General features: G+C 38.7%; 1 protein-coding gene across 4 annotated transcripts in view; it reads left to right on the top strand.

Annotated features, from left to right (window-relative positions):
- The window catches only part of LOC113658012 (zinc fingers and homeoboxes protein 2-like), a 42,539-nt gene that overhangs the window by 7,535 nt on the left and 14,052 nt on the right, over positions 1–20,952 (top strand). For 2 of the 4 annotated variants that reach the window (XM_027170176.2, XM_047819445.1), the window contains exon 2: positions 3,054–3,225. The gene's annotated coding sequence lies outside the window, so the exon portion shown is untranslated. Of the gene's footprint in view, positions 1–2,283; positions 2,880–3,053; positions 3,226–18,417; positions 18,437–20,952 lie in introns of those variants that run through there. The other 2 variants (XM_027170177.2, XM_047819446.1) reach the window with 2 other exon arrangements.

Raw genomic sequence — 20,952 nt, 5'->3', positions numbered from 1 at the left:
ATTCATACGTGGTTCTTTGTAACAGAGTTCGAAATCACACAAGTCTTTGTATGCTGTATAGTGACATTCTCTCTTCATTCGAACTTACTGTAGAAGCACATTTGAACAAAGCCCCTGAGCTCCATAAAGACATGGTATGGAGTTAAAGAACTCAAGTGTCCTGCACAGAGCCCTGACTCATCCCCACCGAACACCTTTGGGATGAACTGGAACCTCCTCAACATCCCAACATCAGTGTCTGATCTCACTAATGCTCTTGTAACTGAATAAACACTAATCCTACACTCCAACATCCAAGAGGAAAGTCTTCCCAGATGAGAAGAGTTGCTCATTATAACAGCAGTGAACAGACTTAATCTGGAAAGAGATGTTCTTTGGGTGTCCACAAATTTGTGGGTTTAATGGCGAAATGTATACAGTAGGATTAGCAGTCTTACTCTTTGGTAGTTTTGGGATCAGACATACACTAGTTTACTAGTGCAGAAGTTTATCCTCTTACTTTTTAGTCTGCACAATACAGATGACCATCGATGGCTGCATTTGCGTGGCGAGTTTCCAACATTTTGTTCCAGTCCTTATTCCTGCATGAGTAACCACTTACGTACATGTAAACACCACCTACATTCTGTATAACTGGTTGATATTTTAATTAGAAATCATGAAGGGATTAATTAGAGTTTTTTTCTTTGATAGCTGTGGCCATAAACGCTTGATATTTCTGCGGGTCTTTTTCCCAAAAGGTTTAATTCTTCTAGTTTTAAATTTCTATGATAGCTGTTAGCTAGAAGCTAGAGTTGTGATTAACACGTCTTTCGCCCAAAATCTGCAGAAAACCTGAGGCCGTTTTCAGAAAAAAAATCTTGCTCGATTTCACGTTTATATCCTGGTGGAACTGACGAACTAGCGCTCCAGGTTCATAGTGCGTGTAAACAGTGACGTGCCCTGCATTATTAGGCTTAAACGTCATGTAGTTCCTGAAAGAAGTTAAAGCACTACGTTAATCTTCGGTTCTCTCTCGGAGCTCGTGCAGATCAGCGCTATTGAATAACACGTAGTAAATGAATAAATACAGTTTAATGAGATAGTATGTAACGAATGAAACGCTTAGGCACATGCAGTAATAGGAAAATGATCAACAGCATGGTGGTGAGATGAGGTTAATTATTTTCCTATGACAAAAATGTGTCTTATTTCTTTTTTTCAGTAACGTGATGAAAATGATCAGTTATTCATTCATTAACGGCGTCACAGCGTTCACGTCGTAATTTACCATATTTCCGTTCAGATGTAAAGGCGCCGTAACGTGACTCAAGAAACGACGTGTTCTCATGGACTTAAAGGCGGTGATGAAGGGGGTGATGATGCATTACACTACGAGGAGCGTCCTAATTGAGTCAGTATCAGGTGTTAGTCATTAAGAGATGCAGCAATCAACACTGTGTGTGTGTGTGTGTGTGTGTGTGTGTGTGTGTGTGTGTGTGTGTGTGTGTGTGTGTGTGTGTTAGGAGCAGACATGTGCTCTCTTTTTAATTAGATATACGAGAGAAACAAATGGTGCATAACCAGTCGATTCAGACAGAACGATCTCGTGTTAGCGTCTTATAACGGCAGATGTAAAAAGAACAGATACGGCGTTAGAGTTAGATGCTGATAGGACGATATATTATAATATCCGGACTGAGATATGGGGTCGAGTTGTTCCTTTCTGGAACAAATAACAAGCAGCTGATCTTCATCTAATTTTTCATCTGAAATAATTTGTGTAGACGATTTAATATATATGTATTTGTACTTCTTTGCAGGGATTTTCGCATTAAATATCACTGGTATGATAAATACTGTCATAATATTTTTCTAATATATCACAGGTGATGACTTTTCTAACTACACTTGGAGATCCTAGGCAGCACATTTTCAAGCAGTCTTCCTCATCAGTTTTACTGTTTCAGGTGCAGCCTCAGATTCCTGTAACCGGTGATCAAACCCGACTTGTTCTACTGTCGTCGCTCGTCCACCTTCATGCTCGTGCACCGAGATGCTTTTACGCTTCACCACGCTCATTACGAGTGCTTATTCGAGTCACTGTAGATATACTGCATAACCCATAGACATAATCATTCTTCTTAGATTTATTTCATCAAGCATGAGCAAATTCTTTATAATGACTTTTATTTTATTTATTTTTTTTTGCACCATTCTGTGTAAACTATAGATTACTGTGTGTGAAAATCCCAGGAGATCTCTACCAGTATATCACGGTTATGCCAAGCCACTGATATCATCTTGAGATAGTAGAGTTTTGACCTTTTCCTAATGTTTCTTTGACATGAACTTTAAATTTTAAGCTCTTGATCCCTTTATACATGATTTCCGTTCGTCACGCTGCTGCCGCCACATGCTCAGCTGAACGGATAACTTCACGAGTAACGCGGAGACCGTTTTTCCTGCATCGTAGAAATGTTTTCTAGCATCGTGCTCATCGTACGGCTAGTTATCACTTAACAGCATTTCTCCCACTGCTTTCTTCCTGAAGTACTCGCTCTGTCTTCCGCCCGCTGTATTAAACCCTCATATTTGTTTCATCTGTCAAAGTTCCACGTTGGCTTCAGTTGTGATGTTTCGCACTGGGGCAGAATTAATTCAGGATGAAAGCCCACGCTGGTTCAAATTCACCCGCATTTTCTACTGAGATCAGGTTCTCGGAGTTCACTAGAGGCCTGAGTCGTGTTGACTTCTAGCTGAGTCGCTGCACGAAGTGCTGCGTCACTGCGCGCTGATCAGCGTTTCAGGCGACGCTGGAGCTCGCCAAAAACTGCAGCGGTGCTCGGCTTCGGCATTCAAATAACCTTGCCAAATCTGCCATGCCACACGTTTCCCAGGTAACAGCCTTCCGGTTTCTTGGCAAACACAAAAGCGTAGTAGTCTCAGGGCCTGTCTAGGAGAGGACACACACTCTCTCTCTTACACACACACACACACACACACACACACACACACACACACACACACACCCACATCCCCTCCTCACTGCTGACATTTTTCTCTCGTCTCAGATTCCAGAGAGCTGCAGGACCAGTGACGGAGACAGAGAGGGAGCGAGAGACAGACTTGGTGGCGTAGTGAAGGAGACGGACATCAGTGGACACGGAAAGAGGAAAGAGCGTGAAGCAGGAGCCCTTCAGCAGGCCTTGTCCTAGGGAAAACCCTCACAGTCGCAGAAGTTCTGTGAGTATAGAACGCTGTTTATTGTTTTTCGACTTGTGCTCTGTTTTCATTGGGTGACGGTGTTAGGGGTGTGGATAAGCAGCACAGTAGTGGCGTGGGTCTGTTTATTATGGAAGCATCAGCTGCTAAACACATGAGGGAGTGGGCTATGGTTATAAACCACATATGCTACACCAACAGGGATCACATGCAGTATGCAGTGTGTGTGTTTGCTTGGTGGGAACCAAGTATCTACACAAAATCAGACATTTCTGACAGGAAAATTTGACCTTGTGCTGGTTCTAATGAGAAAAAGTGTGTGTTCATAACATCTGCAAGATTTTATTAAAAAAAAAAAAAAGTGATTAAGTGATTCACCAAGATTAAGATTAGGATTAGATTTTAATTGAACATGATATTAATTAGCCTCCAAGGATATGGTCAGCCAGTTCGGTGTGTGTTTGTGTGTGTGTGTTTGTGTGTGTGTGTTTGTGTGTGGGCTATCCAAAATAAATTAGAATTTTTTTTTAATTATTAAGAAATAGTAATCATGCGAATGTTCATGATCACCAATACTGACATCAGCGTTAAAGCGCTGAAGATTAAAATTGTGTTGCCTTCTTCAGCAGAGAAGCTCACCAGGAGACAGCATATTTTTTTTATTTTTTACTTTTATAAATGTATTCACTATATTATTATACAGTATGTTTATTTATTTAACTCGTCGTCACATGCCTTTACCTTTTTTTTTTTGTGAGAAGAAATAACGTACATAAAATGCTTACATTTTGAGATTAAATGTAAGTAGATCATCTTAAATATCCCTCGTGAAATTTTAACGTTCAGCCTTTGAGAGTGTGTTTGAATGTAATGAGAATATGCGGAAATGAATGATCAGGATTTTACTACGTTCATCACACAGAGCAGAAGTAGCCCAGACTGAAAAAGGATGTTCATCATCATGGAGTCTAATTTGGATTCCCCAGCATGAGCTGATCACTCTCATTAGAGCTGTTTGCCCTGTAGGCTCTCTGCTGGGTTTGTGCACATTTTATTCTCTGCCTGATCTCAATATGTGTGCACTGGACTGTTACTCTTCCACTAAAGCTGGAATGTGCAAAGAGGAAAACGTGTGATAATTAAGGGTGTGTGTGTGTGTGTGTGTGTGTGTGTGTGTGTGTGTGTGTGTGTGTGTGTGTGTGTGTGTGTGTGTGTGTGTGTGTGAGAGAGAGAGAGAGAGAGAGACTTGTCATGTGTGCCTCAGAGCACCAGTTCTCACTCTGGCTAAATCAGTCTCTACATCTGACTGACACACACACACACTCACTCACACACGCATGCACGCACAATGCTGATCTTGGTCTCACAACACCACACAATAAGAATAGAAAGATGTTGGTAAGCTGATATTAGCGAATGTATCACATGGTGGCTGTGCACAGAAGGCCACAAAAAGAACGAGTGTTTGCTGTAACTTTTCCGGTTCCGACAGTGCGCGGACGTGCAGGACTTTTTGCGCCTAGTTCAGATCATCACACATCTAACAAGTGTCACTTCCTCTAAGATCCCTGTATCACAGAATGAAATGTCTCATATGATGTCATTACATGCATAGCGCTGTATATCCACGTCTCTTCACTGTTACTCACTTCAGCCAGAGGGATCTGGATGGTGAAAGTCTTTTATTTCCTTTTATAACGGTTGAAAGAAACGTTCTTTGAAGGCGCCACTGTTTTGTTGGTGCTTTGTTAGCCAAACCTCAGGCAACCTAAATAGCTTGATGCTTGTTATGTCATGACCCAGATTTGGTGGTGAAGATAGAGACCTAGATCTCTACTGACTTTTGCAATAGCTTGAAATGTCTGTAGCAACAGTTGGCTGTTTAATAGAGGGTCGAACAGACAAGATCTGCATGACGGCACGGTGTCTACCTCACGGTTCCTGGTCATCTCTGTGTACAGGGTTGAGTTTTACACCTTTTCCCTGTATATGAGTATTTTTGTATGTTTGTGTGTGTGTGTTTTACTTGGGTTCTCAAGTTACTTATCAGTTACTGGGGGGGGGGGGGGGATTAGACTGGACTTCCAATATTCCTGCTTGTATTCCTGGGATAGATGCTGGATTCACCACATGATCTACCCTGACTCAGCATAAGCCTCACTTGTAGAGTGTCCGTGTATAAGTAGCTAGCTATCAGGTTTGGTTATACTTTGACACAGAAATTACATTCTGCTTTGTCTTTGAGGGTTATAATATAGCATTTCTCTTGCATGCCATCATCGAATGTCATTATCATATTGTATCTAGCTATTAATATTGTGTAAACCCTACAGTCCCTAATGTTTTAGCTAGTTTTCTGTGACATTAGCTAGATTTAGCTCATACAGTATAGGCACACTCGTGTTTTGTTGTCGCAATGAGGTTTGTTATTATCCTGTAGCTAAAATTTCAAATAGATTTGATGTTATTTATTGTAATATCAGAAATTAGCGTTTTGACTCGTAATAGCTTGATACGTGTGCCAGGTTCAGTCAATCATTTATTCAGTTGGACCTGAATATAATTTATAGCTAACATGAATTAGCATGATTCTAGCTAGCTGTCTCGCCAATCTGTTTTTGTGAGCTAATATGAAAAAGTTCCTTTTACGATCATGTCCTGAATTAACCTCTAGCCTTGTGCTAATGGAAAGTACTTTACAATTCCAAACACTGAAACAAACAGTTTTTGGTTTTTATTTGAAAAATGCTGAAATTTTGGTCTGGAGATGTTACCTGGTTTCATTTATTTACATATGTATTTACATATTATTGATTTATTTGATTTAAATCTAGTAATAAATCATTCCAGCTGAAGAACTGGAGTAGAGAAATAGAAATAGATTGTGTTTCCTCAGCTCTCCTGCACGTCTCATCATTAATGCATTCAAACGGCGGCAGCTTCTCATTCGGTGTTGCCAGACCAGGAAGGATCCCTCAATACTGGGCTATAATCAATCACCTGCAGTCGAGAGTGTCAGTGGACTGGAAGTAATCTGTTAAAGTAAACATTCAGTTAACAGTAAACCTATTGCAGGTTATGAACAATGAATCTAAACGAGCAGATCTGGCTTTGAGCCGTGTTTGTGTATGTGTGCACACCTTATGTTATCTTTAACAGTACAACCTGTACCCGTGCTGTAGCACGCTGGGGGAAATGTTTTACCAAAGTTTTTTTTTTTTTTTAACATTCCTGATTTAGCATTTTGTTCTGCTTAAAAACAACGTGTCCTGAATTCGGTTTCCAAGGTTCGCCCAAGATTTTTCAATTTGGTTCACCACTATGTTAAATCTGTGCATATTGGGCAGGTTTGAGCATGTGGAATCCTTTTAAGTGGATTTAATGGAGCAGTTTTTGGTCCTGTAACAATGGAGCCTTTCAGACAACAACATCACAAGACCATACATTTTCCATTAAGTCCTCTGGCAGATGCTTCTATTCAAAGCAACTTATAAAGGCATACAAACAGTAGGTTGCAAATTAATATAAAAAAAAAAATGGGAAAGAAAGTATAAATGGATTCATAATTTGAAAGAGGGGAGTTTTAACTATTTATGATCAAAAGCATGTATGTAACTTGGGGCTAAGAATCGTTTCAAAGAGCACTGGTATAATACAGAAACAGCCACATCATTGTTGATATTTGGCAAAAATAACTTCAGTTGACATGAAAAGAGTAGTAGATGCCTAATAGGCATGTGCTGATGGTTATATGATGCACACAATGTTGTTCATGGATCGTTTTATTTTTGCTAGTGACATTAGAGCAATCTGATGATTCTGTACACGGTGGATAAAGCAGTCACTGACTAGCAGCTATGTGTGACTGTAAAATCTTGTCAGCAAGTATTATTAATACGATGCCTTCTGTGAAATTTGCAGTGACCGTTTTTGCAAGAATTCCACATCACACAAGCTTCTGGAATAAAAATAAATAAATACATCAAGTTTAGCTTGGAATTTGCTTCATCAACCGATACAAAACAACCACAACCGCTTCAGCTAAGATGATTTCTGCAAGGTTAGACCTTTGTACTGCAACTCAGAAACAAAATATTTGCCGGCTTGATATTTTTATACAAAATGTCCTGACTTGACATTTTCATCAATAAAAATAGGTCCTGTTCTGTGCAAGGTTTGTTTGGAAAGGTTTTTATTTACATCAAGTTTTAAATTGGAATTTGCTTTGTCAATCAATAACCGTGTTGGCCGTTTTTTTTTGTTTGTTTTTTTTTTTTTTTTTGAAGACTTGGCTATTTCTGATGCAATTCCAGAATATCTAAAATGTGTGCAGGCATGAGTTTTTAATCTGAAACCTTCTGTCTATATATTTATCATGAGGAAAAATAAGCAGTGTGATGTGCAAGATTACGGCTATGTTTTTAATGTTTATGGTTACCATCTTGATCGTGGTACCACGCCCAGAAAGCCTCAGTGCATGAAACTTCACATACATATACTGTACATGATGTGTTGCCTCAAATTTAGCAAAACCAAAATGAATTGTTCAGATGGAAGTTAGTCACAGCTAAAGTGCTAACTATCCCAAAAACTATTCAAGCTAATTTTGTTGTGAATTAATTCAATTCAATTCAATTTTATTCATAAAGCACATTTAAAATCAGCCTGAGCTGGCCAAAGTGCTCTACATAGAGTTAAAAAAAGGGGGGGAAAAAAAGAAAAGAACATAAATATAAAAGAACACATACAAATGACCAACAATTAAAAGCACAGGAACAGAGGTGTGTTTTTAACATGGATTTAAATTCAGCAAACGTAGAAGCGGTTCTGACAGGTGGTGGCAAGCTATTCCACAGCTTAATCTTACTGCACTGAACTATAATAGAGTGGTGATTTTATAACTCGTTCAGTCCTTTGTATTGTCTATGTCAGATTGTCAAGTCTGATAAGAGCTGGTCTGGCATCACTATTAGAGCGGCTTTCAGTGTTTATGTCGTGGATGATACGGCGAAGGATCTGGACTCAGGAGTCAGATGAGGCAGTGCCAAGCATATGAAGGTACTGCTGGGTACAGCCAATGCCGGATCTCAGGCAGTTGAGTTTGAGTCTGCATGGGAGTTCCCATCCAGATAGCTCACTCAACGTCATGTCAATGCAGTCTCGGAGTTTCTGAGACAAAGTGACCCACAACTCGCTTCACATCTAGGGGCAGATGAGCACTGACAATGCGCCTACTTACCCAGTTTTGGACAGTGGAAAGAAACAAGAAAACCCCAAAAAACCCATGTGAAACCTTGTCGTCAAGCTATTGTCATATAAAACTATTACTTATTAATAAACATCTAAAGATTTTACAATTTTTAAATTTTTGTAATGAATAAGATCTACATTTGTTCCCTGCACCCCTATGAAAGAGATATAAATATGGGTTGGTGCCAAGGAGGAGTCTGAAAAGTTCAAAGCCAGGGCAGTTCAGCAAAGGAAGTGTGTTCTACCACTAAAGGGCTGGAACATAAAAGCAAAAATGGCACAGTAATTAGCATGTTTACGGAGTGTTTGTTTAGAAGCAGTTTTATCGTTTCTTAATTAGAGCTTTGAGGACCTGATGAGGATCGGTATTACGGCTGTGGAAAGTGCTTCAAAAAATAAAGCAAGCTTTGGATGTGTTTTGTGTGTGTGTTTGTGTGTGTGTGTGTGTGTGTGTGTGTGTGTGTGTGTGTGTGTGTGTGTGTGTGTGTGTGTGTGTGTGTGTGTGTGTGTGTGTCTGTATAAACCTAAAGAGCAATGGAAAGAGAGTACTGTGTGTATCTCGATTAGGACAGCTCAGACAGTTACACGTGTAACTGATGCTTCTCAGCCAGCGAAAGGGCGGATGGGTGGGTCGAGCTTTAGGGATGGAATGGACGTTTTGAAAAATTGATAACTCTGCAGAAGGCTTCCATTTCTTATCTATCCATGTCCATTAAAGCACCAGGCAGAATTTGCCAAAAGAGCTCTGTTACAGCTGCAAGTTTATGAACAGAGAGCCCAGAGCTGTACAGTAGGTCCTGCTGCATTTTCATCTATTAACATCGATGATCAAAGGACTAAATGTTCTAAGCGTAATGAACTAAGGTCAGGTTCGGGTCATTTGAGCACAGTGCCCATAAAACCCGAGCTGAACTCATTGTGTTTGTTTGCATGCAGAATTACTGATCTGCTGTGCATATCCTTCAGTTCCTGTGGAGTCAATATTGAGTTTGGCAGCAGCTGGAATTCCTGCGCTGCTAATGTGCTGTAATAAATCCGGTTGGATGAGAAGGCGGAGGTGGGCTCCTCTTCACTCGCTTTATTTGTTCTGTGGAGCGTCGAAGAGGCTCGGCCCTCTACTCCTATTGGCTCTGATGAGTACCGCATTAAAACTGATCCTGTATCCAAATCTAGAACTCAGCTGTAGTTCTAGCCAAGCAAGACACAGAACAATAATAGGATTCTGGTATGCACAATGAAACAATAGCATATAAAACCTCAAGGTGTGAAACAATATTTGGGTTCTGGAATGTTTAAATACATTAGTATTAGATATAGAGAAGCCTTCTGTACATGGCGTAGAAAAAGAGTTCTGGAACAATATGGAGTTTTGGTCATTCTCTTGATACAAAATAATACTTCTAGAATCTTTTAGTAAAGAACGGTATCTGTAGACATTTCTAACACAGACCGATACTAAAATTCTCAGCTACAGACCAGTACACGTATTCTTGAATCGTCAGCAATGAAGTAGCTCTGGAATTTTAGGGCTGTCATGAATAGAAAAACATTTTTTTTAAGAGTTTTAAAAGTCATCTGGGAAATAACACATACATTCTTAGCTATGGACCAGAATCATCAGCTGCGAAATAACACTGAATTTACAAAACGCTCAGGTAGAGAACAATACCCAGGTTCTAGAATATCCAAGGACAGGCCATTATTATATGAAGTCCTACAATTCTCAGCTACAGATCAATACTAGTTATAGTTACAGCTATGCTGCAACAATATAAATATAGAACTCCCAAGTACAGAACAATACCCAAGTTCTAGAACATTTGGGAACAGATTGATATTGGGATTTTTAGACCAAATAAAACTCACTTATAGGGTATAATTTCTGTGTTCTAGAACACTCAGGGGGAGTTTAATATTGTTTTGTTAAAAAAATGTTCTCAATACCCAGGTTCTAATATTGGAAGTACTGTGCCTATCCCAGGCGTCATTGGGCATCGAGGCAGGATACACCCTGGACGGAGTGCCAACCCATCACAGGGCACACACACACTCTCATTCACTCACACACTACGGACAATTTTCCAGAGATGTCAGTCAACCTACCATGCATGTCTTTGGACCGGGGGAGGAAACCGGAGTACCCGGAGGAAACCCCGAGGGGAGAACATGCAAACTCCACACACACAAGGCAGAGGCGGGAATCGAACCCCCAACCCTGGAGGTGTGAGGCGAACATGCTAACCACTAAGCCACCATGCTCCCCTAATATTGGAAGTTATGAAATACAACTGATATTTTAGAACACTCAGGCTCTAGCGTTGTCATCTCTTAAAAACAGTGGGACTCTACAACTCGCAGGCACACAACAATACTCAGCTTTTAGAATTTTTTTGGGTGTTCTGGAATTATCAGCTACAGACAAGTCTTTGAGTTCGGGCAAGACGTCTTTATTGTCATTTCGAACATATACTGTACGGTGGTCTGATTCAGTACATGTACAGTATCAACAACGCTCCTACAGGTCCATGGTGCAACATCAGTAGTGTTGGTGCTAAAGACAAGATCCATGTTTGAGAATTTTGCAGTAGAGACCATTCCTTGAACAATATTCTGAGGATCCTTAGCTACAGAAGAAGAACTCTGCAGTTGTGAAGTGTGTATCATGGCAGGGATTATAAGGCAAGGTTACAGTGAACCTCTGCTGCTAGCTGCTTATAAAAACACTGTAAAGAATGTCTTACAGTAACAGGGTTATAATTTGGTGGTGTGAATAATATAATATAATTCTTTAGCACTCACTAACAGAAATCCTGACCGTATATTAGAGAGATTATTAATATCTCTAATTATTTTTGGGGGGCAGTGGTGGCGCAACTGGTTAAGGCTCTGGGTTGTTGATCGGAGGATCGAGGTTCAAGGCCCAGCACAGCCAAACTGCCACTGCTGAGCAAGGCCCTCAACCCTCTCTGCTCCAGGGGGTGCTTTATCATAGCTGCCCCTGCACTCTGACCCCAACCTCCTCAGTTGGGGTATGTGAAGAAAAGAATTCCACTGTGCTGTAATGTACAGTATATGTGGCGATTATAAAGGCTTTCATGCCCCGTTCTATTCTATTCCATTCTAATATATTATGGTTTTGTTATTTTGGAATGATACAAATACTGATATGAATTTGAGCTCATTATACAGCTTGGTTGAGTGTAGAGGTGAGCGAGAGAGGATTTATCCATCTTTTTACTTTCATTCAGGTGTAGCAAACAAAGGCCATGTTCATTAACACAAATATCCACAGTAACTGCCTGGTCAGGGTCATGGTGGTGTAAATTCAGTTCTTTGTTGGTTTATTTTGGGAAATAGCACCAGATAATATCTGCAGGAGCAGGATTTCTAGTTTAGACAAATTGTAAACTGTTGTTGTTTTGGTGGTGTTGTGATGTAACAGGTTGAGGAACCGTACCGTCATTTTGTTATACTATTAAAGCATCGTAGGTCTTTAGGGTATCTTCAGTATTCTATTAGTAATATATTTCTGTTTTTAATTTGTTTTATTTTCCGTATATTTTTGTGTGTGGTACAAAATCGTATTTAATTTATATTACTTTCTACATTTTAACTGGACAAAACTTTATACCCTGAAGTGTTTTACCGATCTTCCGGATACATGTGATTATAGCATGTAGGTGACGAGCTAGGTAGCTGCCAACATGATGGGTTTTTTTTTTTTAGTTCACTTGGCTGAAATGTAAAGTCAGACATTTAATAGCGAGGATTTTATTTGTTTATTTATGTTGGTGTGCCTTCATTTTGGTTTGAATTCAGCCAAGTTGCTAAGGAACTATCTAATGCTGCCCTTGTCTCCCCTCTTGTTATTCAGAGTTGCTCTCTGAAAATGATGTTAAACTGACACCAACGCCAAGAATTTTAAAATAATGACTGTTGCATTTGGCTTGTGGAGCAGTTTCACGTTCGTCAGTGTTTCTGGCCACCAAGTAGCGTCTCCTGTGCCAATCTCAGGTCAGAGGTTCAGCCAGTCAGCTGTCTCTGTCAGAGAGATAGAAAGTAGTGAGGATTTTTTAATGATCGTTTTCTTCAGGGGAATATAAAGTGGCTCGTTTTTGCCAGATGACCCAGTTTAGTTAAGCAACCCAGTTCAGAAGTTTGCACATCCAGGCAAGGGTTGTAAGTCGCACGCTGATCCACGACCCATCTGCAAAACAGTCGTTGCCAAATACTATTTGATTATGAGTCCAGTTAAGATTTCTGGAGCATTTGAAATTCAGTTCAAGTCAGATTGAAAATCTTAGACACACAGTGTGACAGTTGCGTGTTTAAGTCTGATCGTTCATGTAGGAAAGATATACACATTATGAACATAAATTATATGCAAACTGAGGTTGCGATATGTCTTGTGATATATCGAACCTCACATGTCACATGTGTTATAAAAACTGAAATGATTTCCATTTGTGGGATCGTGTGAATGTTCTTAGTCATCCAGAACCTCTCATCTGGAGCGTCACAATCACAGAAGCTCATCTGGAGCATCACGATCATAGAACGTCTCATCTGGAGCATCTGTAGTTGGTCAGCTTGATCAAAGTGCACGATAAAACATTTATGGATTGGTTAGAGATGACGTTCAATAAAAGAGCTGTTAATGAGATGCAAACTGTCCTGAATTTACATTTCATTCTTGCATAACTATATCTATCTTCTGGAGATGGAAAGTTCAACAATGAAAAGCTTATGAAGATAAAGGAACACAATTCAATAATGGTTTTAAAAACTAAGGTTTTATTTATATTTATATTTATATATATATAATTAGAATGTACTCATAAAAATTAATATTTTGTGATCGAGGAATGGCCGAGTTGTCTTTTTTTATCGCAAGGTGCACCATGCTGCAAATGAAAAATTGACAGTCCATGGACTAGTGAGCTAATTTCCACATTTGTGTAATGTACCAGTGTACATTTTCTATTGTATACCCATTCATGAACACAAGGAATAATAGACCAGTAAGCATTCTATGTGATCATAACTGTGTAGTATGGTATGGTTTTGGGATTACTCCCACAGGTCAGGTTATAAAAAAATTGTACTGTTGATGCTGATACTTTAACGCAACATACTAATGGACAAAAAGTCCTTATTAACCAAGCTTACTTTGTAGAATGTTTCTGTATACACATTGTTTTTTTGGATTTTTAGTCGTTTTCTTGGGTCTATCCTACTAATCAGACTGTATAACTTCTGTTCTAGAATTTTCTTGGGTTTTATTGGAATCCTCTCATACAGCATGACCTATAAAAGTCTGCTGTAATTTTATTTCACATGCTATTTAGTAAGCGCTTTCTCCCAGTCAGGGTAGGTCCAGAGCCGGGGCTGAAATCCATGAGACAGGATTTCACCCTGGCTGGGTCGCCAGACCATCATTGGCATCATTAGATACACTCACTTATACACGCCCGTGTGATACGATCAGTACACCAACTAAATATTTCACTGTAGATTAGCGCTTTGCAAACTGGGTAAATCCAGGAACAGGCCAATATTTAATAGAGGGAGTAATATAGGTTACAATAAAAGAAGAAGAAAAAAAGCTTCTCCCAAGATAACTATGTGGAATTACTCCAGTGATACTTTTTACAGAATGTCTGTATGGTACACGAGATTATTTTTCTGATGCTATATTGTGTGAACTGATTAGTTAACCATCTGTTCTTGCTTGGTCTGGGATAGTTGGGGGAAAAAAATATATCGCAATGCATTTCTTAGAATGTTTCTGGTATCATGAATATATACTAATAGCTACCAGTAGACACCAACAGACACTAATAGACATCAGTATACACCAATAGATACAAGTAGACACCCGTAGATATCAATAGATACCAACAGATACCAATGGACACTACAGACACCAGTAGATAACAATACAAACCAATATACACCAACAGATACCAATAGACACAAATATACACCAACAGATATCGGTAGATACCAATAGACATCAATATACACCAATAGCTGTCACTAGACACCAGTGGACACCAACACACACCAGTAGATACCAGCAGGCACCAATAGGTACCAATATACAAAAACAGATAACAGTAGGCACCGATATATACCATTAGATACCAATATACACCAACATACAGTATCCCTAAAAGCACCAATATACACCAATAGATACCAGTAGATACCAATGGACACCGACACACACCAGTTGAGACCAGTAGGCACCAATAGACACCAGATGACTACAGAAACCAACAGATAACAAAAATACCAATATACACTATTGTATAATAATAAATATTTTTTTTCATTGTCGTCCCAATAAAACGTATCGATATTAGTCCCCCGTTTGTTTTAAACATGGCTGTATCACCCGACCCATCTCCCTTCTCTCCATCGGATGAACATACTAATTACTACCTGAATGAATGTCATTGTTTACGAAAGCTGCTTCAGTGACTGATGCTTCGCTCGAGGTGGCTGTGTGGAACTAAAGCGCCGGTGTAGAGTTACCCAGCATGCATGTGTCACAGTAACACCACAGTGGACCCAGAAACACATTTGTTAAAGAAGAAATGATTGATGGAATAGCAGCACTAGATCCTGTAAAGGGTACTGATCCATGTACAAATAAATAAATAAATAAATAAATAAATAAATAAGAACTGATGGTTTTAATGAACATACTTGAAGTAAACACAATTGTAGTGTCAGCGATGAGAAATTCTTTCTTCTGGACTTTCTCTTCTCTAAACCTAACACGTCACTACGATACAGTTGGACCGTCCATGACGTGTGTGTGTGTGTGTGAGAGAGAGAGAGAGAGAGAGAGAGAGAGAGAAATAAAGAGAGAGAGTGAGTGTGTAGGTGTGTGTTTTGCTGTGTTGTGTGGCTTTATGGTCTGAATGAGATCCAGATCTTCTGTGCTTTAGATTTCCTCCCTCACAATGCTGGAGTAATGCTTCCACCAGTCCACTTTTCTGTTTTCTGCTGCCTTGTCTTCTTTTACATATCTATTATAGCACAGCTATAAAATTGTAACCAGAGGCTGTGTCATATTTAGGTCGTTTAGATTAGTGTAAAGGTGGCTAGTGTTGTTCATGTCACGTTTTGTGTGACAAGAATGGATGGATGAAATGGCAAAAAAATTGGTATGGTGATATCTGAAACCGTATTTAATTTTACTGTCAAAGTACCTGCAAAACAGCAACGGCACGTTTCAAATACATGTGGAAAAACTGGTTTCACACAATAATCTGTTTAACTCTGTAAAAAAAAAAAAGAAAGAAAGAAAAAGGGAAAAAAATGAACAGTCAGAATAAATATTGATTTTTATCTGCGAGTGTTTAACTGCTGACAAAGAAAACTACACTTCGATGTAAACGACCACAATGTCAGCATCATATCATCCTATCACTCAGCGCTTCATCCTGTTTACTCCATATACAGTACACGAATCTATGTATGTTTTACAACCAGTAAGGAATAAATTCAAGAGGAAATATTCAACACAAAGTGGAGTGAAGCTGCCAGGAGCTACTCCTAACACGTTAACGATGATTATTTTAAAATTAAACTAAAAGTATCCCGATGTGATTTATTCCTTGTATACAACATTAAGCTGTTACTTTTCCGTATAAAATCAATTTCTTTTTCATTAAATTTACAGCTCTAATCATCCATTCCTTCATTATCTCTTGAAGAAATTTCTCCCTGGTGGATAAACGCTACAAAGCACTGACACTGGAGACTCCTTCCCTACAGAAAACCTCACTATCTTTTTTTTTTTTCTTTTTTATTTACTGATTGTTGCAGCTAAAATTGCTTGATTTTTATTTTAAGATGTGTAAGTTTGTTGTGCTTGAAAAAAAAATGCTTGAATTGCTGAAGCTCCTACCGGTGTAGACACATACATGATGACTTTCTAAGAGAGCTGTACTCCTGTTCAGCACACATGAATGGAAGAAGGCTTTGTCTGAATGTGTGTGGTTTTAATGCCCAAATACGCAAATCTTGACATTTTTTAAAAATTGCAAAACTCCTCACTTGATTTTACATTTAATTTCTGTGATCACAAAAAAAATAGCCAAAATCCTGGAAGTACCTTTAAACAACGAGATGTTTTACTTTGCTTTGTTTAATAGTTTATCATAGTTTTTAGATTAAGGTTTGCGTCCGGCATACAGGAACCTGTGTGTGCTGAGTACAGACACAATAAGACATTAGAAAGATAGCATTACATTTGGTGTATTAAGATTTTAATCCCTAGAGGTTGATTTTATCTGGAGAGATGTCGATGTGAAGTTCAATCCACTCAGCTGCTCAGGTGAGGGTGAAAAAGTCTCATTAAAGGTCTCAATAGACTACAAGCTACAGTTTCAGTTGAAAGCCAGTAGCCAAGCAGTAGAACAAGCACCTTATAGAACAAGCAACTAATACTTGTGTAAAGTGTGTGTGTGTGTGTGTGTGTGTGTGTGTGTGTGTGTGTGTGTGTGTGTGTGTGTGTGTGTGTGTGTGTGTAGCTTGACTGAAACAGTAAAAGCAGCATAATTTCTCTTCTGTGCCAAATGTTTTAACACATTTAATAAGTAGTTGTGCACAACATTGTGCACAAAAAGTCTACCAATAAACTGCAGATCTCAGTGAAATAGACTGCATCATTATCGCTCTGATCATTGTGCATGTTCTGGGGCAGTTTTTGTGGTTTTTGTCCTGAAGCAAGACATGTTGTGACATTTTATAAGTATCAGCGCTACAACATTTACATTTCCCTTTACATTCAGCATAAAGAGGAACAGGTGACTTCCCTCTTACTCCAAATGTAACTGATGAGTCAAGATACGGTGTGCGTGTTTGTGTTTGTGTGTGTGTGTGTGTGTGTGTGTGTGTGTGTGTGTGTGTGTGTGTGTGTGTGTGTGTGTGTGTTCAGTCAGGTCACACAGAGGTCCTGATGATGCTGTACTATATCTATCTATCTATATATATATAGATATATATATATACATACAATTTTGACCCTCAGAAAGTAAAAAAAAAATACAAATTTTCAACCTTTTCCTGTTTGTTCCAGTTTCTTTCTGGTTCGGCCTCCAAAAGAAAAAAAAAACAATTTAAATAAAATGAAAAAAACAAAAACAAAAAAAAAACGGTGCAGAAATATAGAACTATACAAAACATATATAAATCTAATAAATTCAGTATTTGTTTATTATGATATCTATACCATTATAAATGTAATTAAAAAACAATGTAAATAAAATCTTTTTCAAATAAGTTTTTTTTCAAATAAAATTCCTGATTAGATGTTCTTCCACTATTACTTATTTACTTTATATTCTATATTATGATCTTTATTATTTGATATTATGTCGTAACTTGATCTTTTATTTCATCTCTCTGAATTCAATTTCATTATTTTTATTCAATTTTGCTCGTTTTGAGGGAGCAGCTACGATTAAATGCAGTTTTTCTTTCCGGAGCAAATTAAATTCACACAGAAGTATTGTTAAAAAAATGGCAGAGAAACAGATTCTCAGTCTGATATGACAGAAATACAATTATAAATTGTTTTTATAAAAAGAAAATAAATAAACGGGTTAGTTTAGGTGATTAATTAGTGTGATGTGAAATATTAATATACTACTGCAGACTGTACCCCGACACCATCTTACCATCTGCTCTGTGCTGGCTTGGATGTATACACACAGACGCCTCTGTGTTTATTATCTCTGTCCTTTAATCCACAGTCAACAGTGTCTCTCTCTCTCTCTCTCTCTCTCTCTCTCTCTCTCTCTCTCTCTCTCTCTCTCTCTGTCTCTCTCTCTCTTTCTTCTCCATTCTTTCTCTCGCTTTTTCCCCCTGCTGTAGTTCTTGCTGTTGTTCAGCGTCACTGAAGTCACCGCTCCACCCCGATGTAAACAGATCAATACTTCATGTGTGTCCAGTGAGAACGAGGGTGAGGGAGGAATGGGTAAAAAAATGAAAGAGAGAGTGTGTGTGCGTGTGTGTGTGTGTGTGTGTGTGTGTGTGTGTGTGTGTGTGTGTGTGTGTGTGTGTGTGTGTGTGTGTGTGTGTGTGTGTGTGTTTGTGTGTGTGTGGTTTTTTTTCTCAGATCTACACTTATACAGGCGGGACAGAGTGTGCAGCCAAACTATTTGCTGCTTGGCCGGAAAGCTGGATCTCAGAACTGGACCTGCTTAATGGCGAGCCTGGGAGTCTTTAGGGTGGAAACTTGTGTAGCGTAGAATCTGTCATGAATGACCAGACAGTAGGATTTTATTTTGGCTTGAGATATCAATTTAGCCTGTTTTGCTGTTATGTAGAAGGGAAATTAATTTTTCTTCTAATCCATCCGTGTTAACTCATTAATCACTGAGGGACTTTGAGAACACTTCAGGATGTGCTGTTATGGGAAACGAATCAACGACGTGGTGCTGAGTTGTGAATGTTCATGTTACTTCATGCTACTACTATGGAGTTTCCCAATAACACAACATCCTGAAGAGTTTCATCCATTTCATTTCTGTTATTAATGAAAGAATGAAAACCTTTTATCCACTATTATATCTATTACCCGTTGAACGTCCATGAAGTTTTTCCTGAGTGAACTGACTTGTTTTGTAATCCACTATAAACTGTTGTAGAAAGGACATTATTTACATTTACATTATTTACTGCCCAGTGTCACCCAAATGAGTATGAGGTTCCCTTCTGAGTCTGGTTCCTCTTTCTCACATCATCTGAGGGAGATTTTCTTCACCACCGTCACCTCAGGCTTGATTATTCGGAATACATTCATTCATTCATTTTCTACCGCTTATCCGAACTTGGGTCACGGGGAGCCTGTGCCTATCTCAGGCGTCATCGGGCATCGAGGCAGGATACACCCTGACCCCCAACCCTGGAGGTGTGAGGCAAACGTGCTAACCACTAAGCCACCCATTAGGGATAGATGTTAGAGATAAATAGTAACTTCATTTTAAACTTCAAACTTCTGTTTCCATACTTATGTAAAACTGCTTTTGAGACAATGTGAATTGTTGAAAACTCTATACAGATAAATTGAATTGAGACTCCTTCTGTAACTGATGAAAGTCACCAAATTAACAAATATATAATTTTCCGTTAAATAGCATGTTTTTTTTATTTATTATTAGTCTTTTCTATCAGTCATCATGTGGATCAACCGCTGTGAAGGGGCAGTTGCTATAGAAACGATAACGTATTTGAATGGACATGGTCTGATCAACAGCGTATGACTAATCAGAGTCTGGATCTGAACAATGCTGTGGAATAAATTTGAAATAATATAATAAGCTAACGTTAGAGATTTTTTTTAATGAGTTCAACATCTCAACAACCTTTTTCAGCCTTTGGAAGATGACTGGTGATTTAACATGGAAGGAGATGGGAAAAAGATCCAAACACAATCAAACAGTGGCTCGGAAAAAGAAAACTGCAGCATAATCCCTGGCATTGAGGTGTATTTTACACATCAAGGGTCTGAACGGAGCAATAGGATAAAAAAAAGCTTTCCAAAGCTAAAGAAAATGCTGGAGCTCTAAGGTGAAGAATATAAATAAAATACAGAGAAGAGCAGAGACAGGATGTGCATCAGGTGTCATGCTTTATGTTTTTAATGGGTTTATGAAGCTTCTGGAAACTTTATGCCCACAGATTATATCCTTAGGGTAAAATACATAACCGTATTCTTTGCCTGAAATCAGCTTCAGAGAGACGAGTAAACATTCAATTTACAATTCAATCTACATTACAGACGCTGCTTCCGTCGATTCCAGCTTGTTTTGACCGACACCTTCTCACCTCGGAAGCTCAAAGCTCAGAGAACATCCAGAGTTTCATGTTACGTGTTAAACTCATAAATATCTGTTTTTCTGAAATGACTTGAACACACACCATGATCCTGTGATACTTAAATTCTTAAGTCATCACTAGGCGTTCCTACTCTGCTACCTGTTGCCGTAGTGATAAGGTTTATAAGTGGGTGGAGTTAGATGGAGTTGTCATTTGGGATACGCCTCCTGTCAATCACTTTCTAAACACAAACACGCATTCTGGACTGCAGGGAAACGTTTACTCAACAACTGAGTGCACTTTAGCTAGAACCCTAATTATTATTATTATTATTATTATTATTATTATTATTATTTAACCAAGTAAAGAATAAAATACATTTCAATTTCCTTTCAATTCAATACAAATTCGTGTTTTTAACAACGCACATCGTCAGAAAGCAGCTTTACGGGAATTTAGAAAGCCAGGATATAAATCATATGTTTTAAACTTAATTTTATCCCTTAAGCCGGAGGTGATGATGACAGGAAAAAGTCCCTGACACGATGTGAAGAAGAAACCTTGAAAGCCTCACGGCCAGGTTTTCACGTTTTGCTTCCAAATGTCTTTTTGAGTAATCGGGCTCCATCGTTTCATTAGAAAGTTACTTCAAACACG

The sequence above is a fragment of the Tachysurus fulvidraco genome, chromosome 10 (assembly GCF_022655615.1).
Source record: "Tachysurus fulvidraco isolate hzauxx_2018 chromosome 10, HZAU_PFXX_2.0, whole genome shotgun sequence".
NCBI classification, from domain to species: Eukaryota; Metazoa; Chordata; class Actinopteri; order Siluriformes; family Bagridae; genus Tachysurus; species Tachysurus fulvidraco.
Note: the sequence above shows the minus strand (reverse complement) of the source record. Positions and strands in the feature narration are given on the sequence as shown.